Genomic DNA, 8482 nt, shown 5'->3' on the forward strand with positions numbered 1-8482 from the left:
TGTTTACCGTGCGTTAAAGTTGCGCGTCCGTGGCTCTCGCAGCTCTTGCGCGCCCGGTCGCAGAGAGGAGTACGCAACCTCGACCGCACTTTCCCTGCAGGCTTCCTTCCGACTCGAAGTCCTGCGGCGGTCTCAACGAGGTGCCACATCCTCAATGCAGTCGGTCGCCCCCGTTTCGGTTGGGCTCTGGCACGACGGTCGCCACCGTCTCGCCCTTGAGTGGCCGCTGTTGGCGCTCGCTGTGAGGTGTTCAGCGTGCTGTCCGTGTTGCCGACGCGGTCAAAACGAGTCGACGGCTCACGTTCCCTTGTGCGCCGAAGGCTCTCTTGATATGTGATCCGACCCTCAGACAGACGAAGCCAAGGGAAGACCCAAGGCCGCAATGTGCGTTCAAAGAATCAGTGCTCAGTGTGTCCTGCAATTCACACCAAGTCTCGCAGCTGGCTGCGTTCTTCATCGACCCGAGAACCGAGTGATCCACCGCTTAGAGTCGTGAAAAAGTGTTTGTTCAATTCCGTACAGTCAAAACCAAACGTTTCTGGCACTCGGCCAAACAGTGGCCAAGAAGGGCGCTTTTCAGCGCACGCTTGGACTCCAAAACTCTGCCGCGCCTTTTTCGGCTGCCGCAAATCGAGCAAACGGTGTGTTTCGGACGGCGTTTCGCTTCCGCTACTTGCGAGTGCTTTCGTGGTCCACCCCTCTATAAATACTCGGGAGGCGTCGAAGCCGGTTCTCCAAGCCGGACCCGTAGGTATCGTTGTGTGCTCGCTCTCATTGGCCCGCCTAACCAGAAAATGCCTGCGGTACACCCATTTGGATAAGAGTGCACGCAGATGCGGGCCTCGACGGCTACACATTTCCTCGGGCGGCCGCCTCCCGGCCTCCGTGGAGCGCGGGATGCACGGTCCCATCGACAAGCCTCTCCCGTTTTTACCGTGGCGTCGCGGTTCACCACGGCGGGCGGGTCGGTCTCCTCCGCATAAAAAGGGGGACCCCCGCTTTTTGTTCCACGAAATCGCACAAGCTTTTTTCGCATCCACGGTTTGCCACCGCACACCAAAATGCCGATCCGGCTGCTTACTTTAGCCAACAGGTGGAGCCAGGCGCGCCGTACTTGCGCGGCACTTCCCACGTCCACCGAAGTCGGTGCCAAGGACCACTTTCGGCGCCGGAGCCGCGTACGAGCCTACTCGAGGCGGAAGAACGAAGCCAGCAAGGGCCTGGCCGCAAGTGCGTTCAATTGTCGGGACGTCCAAGTCCCTCGTTCTTCCGTGCTTCCTCTTTCGGCAAGTCGTTGCGGCACCTTCCCAAAGCGCGCAGACCCGCTAATCGCGACGAGCGCGACGTGGCCGTGCCGCCTTTCCCTCGGCAGCAAGCAAAACGCCTGGCAACGTCGACGCTCCCCTAACCGCGATCTCGCACCGTGTTTCGTGTGGCGAATTCAAAAGCCGGCCGGCGCTGCTGCAACCATTACGGTCGGTACGCATACGCCGCGGAGGGCGGGACGGTCATCGGAGCGTGCGGTTCCTCCATCGAGTACTGCGCACCTCGGCCGTCGCATCGCCGTGCCATGACCGGCCGCGCGTCAACGCGAACCGGTGCCAGCGAGATCCCTCGCCTGCAAGAACCGACCGGCAGCCTCCGTCACCCGAGGACGCGGAGGCGCTTGCCGCGGACGGCGGGACGGTATGCACTGGTGCACAGCGGACCCGTCACATCGCCAGTTCCTTGACCGACCGCCGACGCTTGTGCCGTTCCTCTCGTACTTGGCAGTCGCCGCGCGATTGTCGGGTCTCGTTCTTGCACGCTCGAACGGTCGGGAGGGCACTCGGCTGGCGTTTCGGGAACGCGCAGCCTCGCCTTCTACCGACGTAACCACGACTCGCCGTTCGCGCTCCGCCGCTCCTGTTTACAGTACTAGGCGGTCCCGCAGCGGTCGGGTCGCGCATTTCGAGCGCTTCGAGCCACGGTGCAGTGGCGGGTCGAAAGCCGACCTATGAGTGCGTTGCGCCGTTTGTACCCGCGTCCGCCACCTGGCCGACCGTCCAAGGTCGCGGTGTTGGCGTCCGCTGGGCGCAACAATTTGTCACGGGGTGCCGCTCCACATTCAGGCAGCCCCGTGGGGAAAAGCCGACCCCGCGTCCAAACGGGGTCAGCGGCAGAAAGTGTCGGGCGCAGACGCAGCCGAGGCGCTCACCCTTCACAATCCGTTAATGATCCTTCCGCAGGTTCACCTACGGAAACCTTGTTACGACTTTTACTTCCTCTAAATGATCAAGTTTGGTCATCTTTCCAACAGACCGGCGCAACCGAAAGGCCGCGCCGGACATCGGTCCGAAGACCTCACTAAATCATTCAATCGGTAGTAGCGACGGGCGGTGTGTACAAAGGGCAGGGACGTAATCAACGCGAGCTTATGACTCGCGCTTACTGGGAATTCCTCGTTCAAGGGGAACAATTGCAAGCCCCTATCCCAATCACGAAAGAAGTTCCACGGGTTACCCAGTCTTTTCAGACAGGGATAAAGACACGCTGCTTCCTTCAGTGTAGCGCGCGTGCGGCCCCGGACATCTAAGGGCATCACAGACCTGTTATTGCTCTGTTTCGTGCGGCTAGGAGCCGCTTGTCCCTCTAAGAAGGTTGTAAGGTGCTGGGAACCCCGCACCTATTTAATAGGCTAGAGTCTCGTTCGTTATCGGAATTAACCAGACAAATCGCTCCACCAACTAAGAACGGCCATGCACCACCATCCACCGAATCAAGAAAGAGCTCTCAATCTGTCAATCCTCCCAGTGTCCGGGCCGGGTAAGTTTTCCCGTGTTGAGTCAAATTAAGCCGCAGGCTCCACTCCTGGTGGTGCCCTTCCGTCAATTCCTTTAAGTTTCAGCTTTGCAACCATACTTCCCCCGGAACCCAAATACTTTGGTTTCCCGGAAGCTGCCCGCCGAGTCATTTGAGTAACTCAGGCGGATCGCTGGTTGGCATCGTTTATGGTCAGAACTAGGGCGGTATCTGATCGCCTTCGAACCTCTGACTTTCGTTCTTGATCAATGAAAACATTCTTGGCAAATGCTTTCGCAGTAGTTCGTCTTGCGACGGTCCAAGAATTTCACCTCTAGCGCCGCAATACGAATGCCCCCGTCCGTCCCTCTTAATCATTACCTCGTATTCCAAAAACCAACAGAACAGAAACGAGGTCTTGTTCTATTATTCCATGCAAGTTTATTCAGGCGACTCGCCTGCGTTGAGCACTCTAATTTTTTCAAAGTAAAAGCACCGGCCATCTCGAGGCACACAATGAAGTGCACCAAGAAAGAACCGGCATGATGTTCAGTCCGAGCCGTCGCATCGGGTAGATGCACTACTCGTCTGGAACTGAGATCCAACTACGAGCTTTTTAACCGCAGCAGCTTTAGTATACGCTATTGGAGCTGGAATTACCGCGGCTGCTGGCACCAGACTTGCCCTCCAATTGATCCTCGTTAAAGGATTTAGAGTGTACTCATTTCAATTACGGGGCCTCAAAAGAGTCCCGTATTGTTATTTTTCGTCACTACCTCCCCGTGCCGGGAGTGGGTAATTTGCGCGCCTGCTGCCTTCCTTGGATGTGGTAGCCGTTTCTCAGGCTCCCTCTCCGGAATCGAACCCTGATTCTCCGTTACCCGTAACAACCATGGTAAGCAAGTAACCTACCATCGAAAGTTGATAAGGCAGACACTTGAAAGAAACGTCGCCGGCTCGTGGCCATGCGATCAGCACAAAGTTATCCAGAGTCACCACACAATACGGGCCGAAACCCGATCGATCTTGGTCTAATAAAAGCACCCGTTACCCAAAGGGCTCCAGGCTCACTGCATGTATTAGCTCTAGAATTGCCACAGTTATCCAAGTAGGAAGAAACGATCTAAGGAACCATAACTGATTTAATGAGCCATTCGCAGTTTCGCCTTATTTCGGCATGTACTTAGACATGCATGGCTTAATCTTTGAGACAAGCATATGATTACTGGCAGGATCAACCAGGTAATCGTTCGACTGCGCGTCCGTCCTCGCCTTCGGCGGGCCGGACGCAGTCTGTGTGCGGCGGAGGCCACCTTCAGGCGCCCCAACACGCTTATTTTGCACTCCGAGATGACGGCGTTCGAGCTCGCTACGGCACAACCTTCCCGAAAGACGAGTGGGAGCCGTGCGGCAAGAAGCACGTTCATGCTCGCTCTTTTTCGTTGCATCGACTCGGTCGCGCCGTGCGGGTTGCCCAAGCCCGCTGCACTGTCGGTGGACCGGCCTGAACTAGCAACGGAGCCGAGACCGCAAAGCCGCCAGACGACGGGTCACGCCCGCGTCTTCGGCGCTTTCGCATCTGAATCGCCCAAGGACGACACGGAACACACCTCGATATCGTGGTAAAACGGCACCGTCCGACAACCAGCCCCTAACGCATCAAGCGGATGAGGCTGCAGACGACTGCCGTGGATTCCCCTGGAGCAGACCCGAGGACACGCTTGACGAGGCCGAAGCCCGCCGCATATCAGACACCCGGTCGCTTTCGCGTACGCCGCTCACGAGAACCCCCACATAATAGCAGCGATAAGTACCCAGACCTCCTTGGGCACTAATACGAGCGTACTCGAGAAAATTTCACCGCGGGTGTGCCCCGAAACGTGTGGCACGTTGAGCGTGCCACAAGTCTACGTCGCTCTCAAACCCGCCGAGGTCGTAGAATTTGCGACCCTACTCACGAAATTGCCACCGAGGATACGGCCGCAAACGTACCGCACCTTGGGTAGGCCACGAGTTTGTGCAACACTACGCTGACGGCACAGCACCGAGGTCGTGCGCGCACGCACGGGAAAATTCCGCCGCGGTTTCTGCCGAAAACGTGAGGCACCACGACTCTCCGCAAGTTCGCGTCGACTGCGAAAGACCGAAGTCGTGAACGACGTGTCCGCTACTCGCCGCCGACACGCTGGACACCAAACGTACAACGAATCGACGGCGTCGTAGAGGCCCACGACGCGGTTTTCCTTAACGACGTCTCGGCGTGGCACCGACAGGTTAGAACGGCCGACCAACGTTCCCTGTCCGCCGTTCGGCTCAGTCGAAGGGCTCGGCGACTTCGGCAACGCTGCGAAGCCGCACGGTGACGCACGCCATGTCCCCATTTTTTTTTTTCTTTCTGCGTCTGCCGGGGTGCCCCTATAATAGCAGCGATAAGCACCCAGACCGCCGTGGGTCGCTCGCCCCGGCTGACGTGGTTTTTCGTACTCCTGCGGCGGTCGCCGTCAAGCACGTCCAAATACGCTACTTTCGTGGGCGCATTCACGCTCTTTCGCTTCGCCGGAGTGCCAGCACTCACTCTGCCAAAAACGGCGAACATCCGAGCGGCGGTTCCCACTTTTGCGTCGGCGTCGCAAACCCCGCCCCGGCAGACGAGGTTTGCCGTACTCGTGCGACGGTGGCCGGCGGGCACGTCGAAAGACGCCGATATCGTGCGCGAATTGGCGCACCTTGGCTTCACAGGAGTGCCGCCACTGACTCCTCCAAAAACGGCGAAGATCCGAGCGGCGCTTCCCACTTTCGCATCGGCGTCCCGAACTCCGCCCCGGCTGACGCGGTTTACCGTACTCGTGCGACGGTCGCCGGCGAGCACGTGGAAAGACGCCGATATCGTGCCCGAATGGGCTCCGTTCGGCTTCGCCGGAGTGCCAGCACTGGCTCGGCGAAAGACGACGAACATCCGAGCGACGGTTCTCACTATTGCGTACGCGTCGCAAACCCCGCCCCGGCAGACGCACTTTGCCGTACTCGTGCGACGGTCGCCGGCGAGCACGTAGAAAGACGCCGATATCGTGCCGGAATCGGCCCCGTTTGGCTTCGCCGGAGTGCCAGCACTCACTCGGCCACAAACGGCGAACATCCGAGCGGCGGTTCCCACTTAGCCGTCGGCGTCCCGAACTCCGCCCCGGCAGACGCGGTTGCCGAGCTCGTGCGACTAGCGACCGCGAAGCCGTCTCGCGACGCCGCTTTCGTGCGCGGCTCCCACTGCGACCTGGGTCACCCGAGGTCGACGAGCAAAAAAGAATGTCGAAAAAAAAATTTTTTTTTTTTGCGTCTGCCGGGGTGCCCCTATAATAGCAGCGATAAGCACCCAGACCGCCATGGGTCGCTCGCCCCGGCTGACGTGGTTTTTCGTTTTCCTGCGGTGGTCGTCGTCAAGCACGTCCAAACACGCCACTTTCGTGGGCGCATTCGCGCTCTTTCGCTTCGCCGGAGTGCCAGCACTCACTCTGCCAAAAACGGCGAACATCCTAGTGGCGGTTCCCACTTTTGCGTCGGCGTCGCCAACCCCGCCCCGGCATACGCGGTTTGCCGTACTCGTGCGGCGGTGGCCGGCGGGCACGTCGAAAGACACCGATATCGTGCGCGAGTCGATGCTTCTTGGTCTCGCAGGAGGGCCGCCACTCACTCCTGCAAAAACGGCGAAGATCCGAGCGGCGCTTCCCACTTTTTCGTCGGCGTCGCAAACCTCGCCCCGGCAGACGCGCTTTGCCGTACTCGTGCGACGGTCGCCGGCGAGCACGTCGAAATACGCCGATATCGTGCCCGAATCGGCCCCGTTTCGCTTCGCCGGAGTGCCAGCACTCGCTCGGCCAAAGACGACGAACATCCGAGCGACGGTTCCCACTATTGCGTACGCGTCGCAAACCCCGCCCCGGCAGACGCGGTTTGCCGTACTCGTGCGGCGGTGGCCGGCGGGCACGTCGAAAGACGCCGATATCGTGCACGAATTGGCGCTCCTTGGCTTCACCGGAGTGCCAGCACTCACTCGGCCAAAAACGGCGAACATCCGAGCAGCGGTACCCACTTAGCCGTCGGCATCCCGAACTCCGCGCCGGCTGACGCGGTTGCCGAGCTCGTGCGACTAGCGACCGCGAACGCGTCTCGCGACGCCGCTTTCGTGCGCGGCTCCCATTGCGACCTGGGTTACCCGAGCTCGACCAGCAAAAAAGAAGGTCGAAAAAAAATTTTTTTTTTTTCTGCGTCTGCCGGGGTGCCCCTATAATAGCAGCGATAAGCACCCAGACCGCCGTGGGTCGCTCGCCCCGGCTGACGTGGTTTTTCGTACTCCTGCAGCGGTCGCCGTCAAGCACGTCCAAATACGCCACTTTCGTGGGCGCATTCGCGCTCTTTCGCGTCGCCGGAGTGCCAGCACTCACTCTGCCAAAAACGGCCAACATCCGAGCGGCGGTTCCCACTTTTGCGTCGGCGTCGTAAACCCCGCCCCGGCAGACGCGGTTTGCCCTACTCGTGCGACGGTCGCCGGCGAGCGCGTCGAAAGACGCCGATATCGTGCGCTAATTGGCGCTCCTTGGCTTCTCCGGAGTGCCGCCACTCACTCCTCCAAAAACGGCGAAGATCCGAGCGGCGTTCTCCACTTTCGCATCGGCGTCCCGAACTCCGCCCGGGCTGACGCGGTTTACCGTACTCGTGCGACGGTCGCCGGCGGGCACGTCGAAAGACGCCGATATCGTGCCGTAATCGGCCCCGTTTGGCTTCGCCCGAGTGCCAGCACTCACTCGGCCAAAAACGGCGAACATCCGAGCAGCGTTTCCCACTTTCGCATCGGCGTCCCGAAGCCCGCCCCGGCAGACGCGGTTTGCCCTACTCGAGCGACGGTCGCCGGCGATCACGTCGAAAGGCGCCGAATTCGTGCACGAATCGATGCTTCTTGGTCTCGCAGGAGGGCCGCCACTCACTCCTGCAAAAACGGCGAAGATCCGAGTTGCGCTTCCCACTTTTTCGTCGGCGTCCCGAACTACGCCCCGGCTGACGCGGTTTACCGTACTCGTGCGACGGTCGCCGGCGGTCACTTCAAAATACGCCGATTTCGTGGGCGCATTCACGCTGTTTCGCTTCCCCGGAGTGCCAACACTCACTCTGCCGAAAGCGGCGATCATCCGAGCGGCGGTTCCCACTTTTGCGTCGGCTTCGCAAACGGCGCCCCGGCAGACGCGCTCGTGCGACGTACTCGTGCGACGGTCGCCGGCGAGCACGTCGAAAGACGCCGATATCGTGCTCGAATCGACCCCGTTTCGCTTCGCCGGAGTGCTGCCAGTCACGGCGCAGAAAACGGCGAACAAGTGTTTTTTTTTTTTTTCCTAGAATTTGTGTTATAGAAGGCACATTTGATATCGGACGATAATTTTCAACTTTATCACGCGCACCGATTTTCGTGTAGAGGTTTGCAAATTTATGGGAATTTCTCCACTTGGAATAATGCGATTTAGTAGTACTACGAGAACTTCATGGATGTACTCAAGGGTACGGGGCAAGTCAGTTACGTCAACACCTGCAGATTATTTACACTTCAAACTGAAAATTGTTGGTTGTGAGTCCTCGTGTGATATTAAAGGCCGATTCGCTAACACATAGAACAAAGAAAGAAAGGAAGAAAAAACGCCCGCGCTCGCTCAAGAAACCT

At 59.1% G+C, this 8482-nt stretch overlaps 2 non-coding genes across 2 annotated transcripts; both read right to left on the minus strand.

The window, feature by feature from the left end:
• Positions 1 to 339: 339 nt before the first annotated feature.
• Positions 340 to 492, minus strand: LOC142790788 (5.8S ribosomal RNA). Its single transcript, XR_012889767.1, has one exon. It is a non-coding gene; the product is annotated as a 5.8S ribosomal RNA (ribosomal RNA).
• A 1719-nt stretch (positions 493 to 2211) lies between these two features.
• LOC142790798 (small subunit ribosomal RNA) lies at positions 2212 to 4026 on the minus strand. Its single transcript, XR_012889777.1, has one exon. It is a non-coding gene; the product is annotated as a small subunit ribosomal RNA (ribosomal RNA).
• Between the last annotated feature and the right edge of the window lie 4456 nt (positions 4027 to 8482).

Source organism: Rhipicephalus microplus, unplaced genomic scaffold (genome assembly GCF_043290135.1).
Source record: "Rhipicephalus microplus isolate Deutch F79 unplaced genomic scaffold, USDA_Rmic scaffold_124, whole genome shotgun sequence".
Taxonomy (NCBI): Eukaryota; Metazoa; Arthropoda; class Arachnida; order Ixodida; family Ixodidae; genus Rhipicephalus; species Rhipicephalus microplus.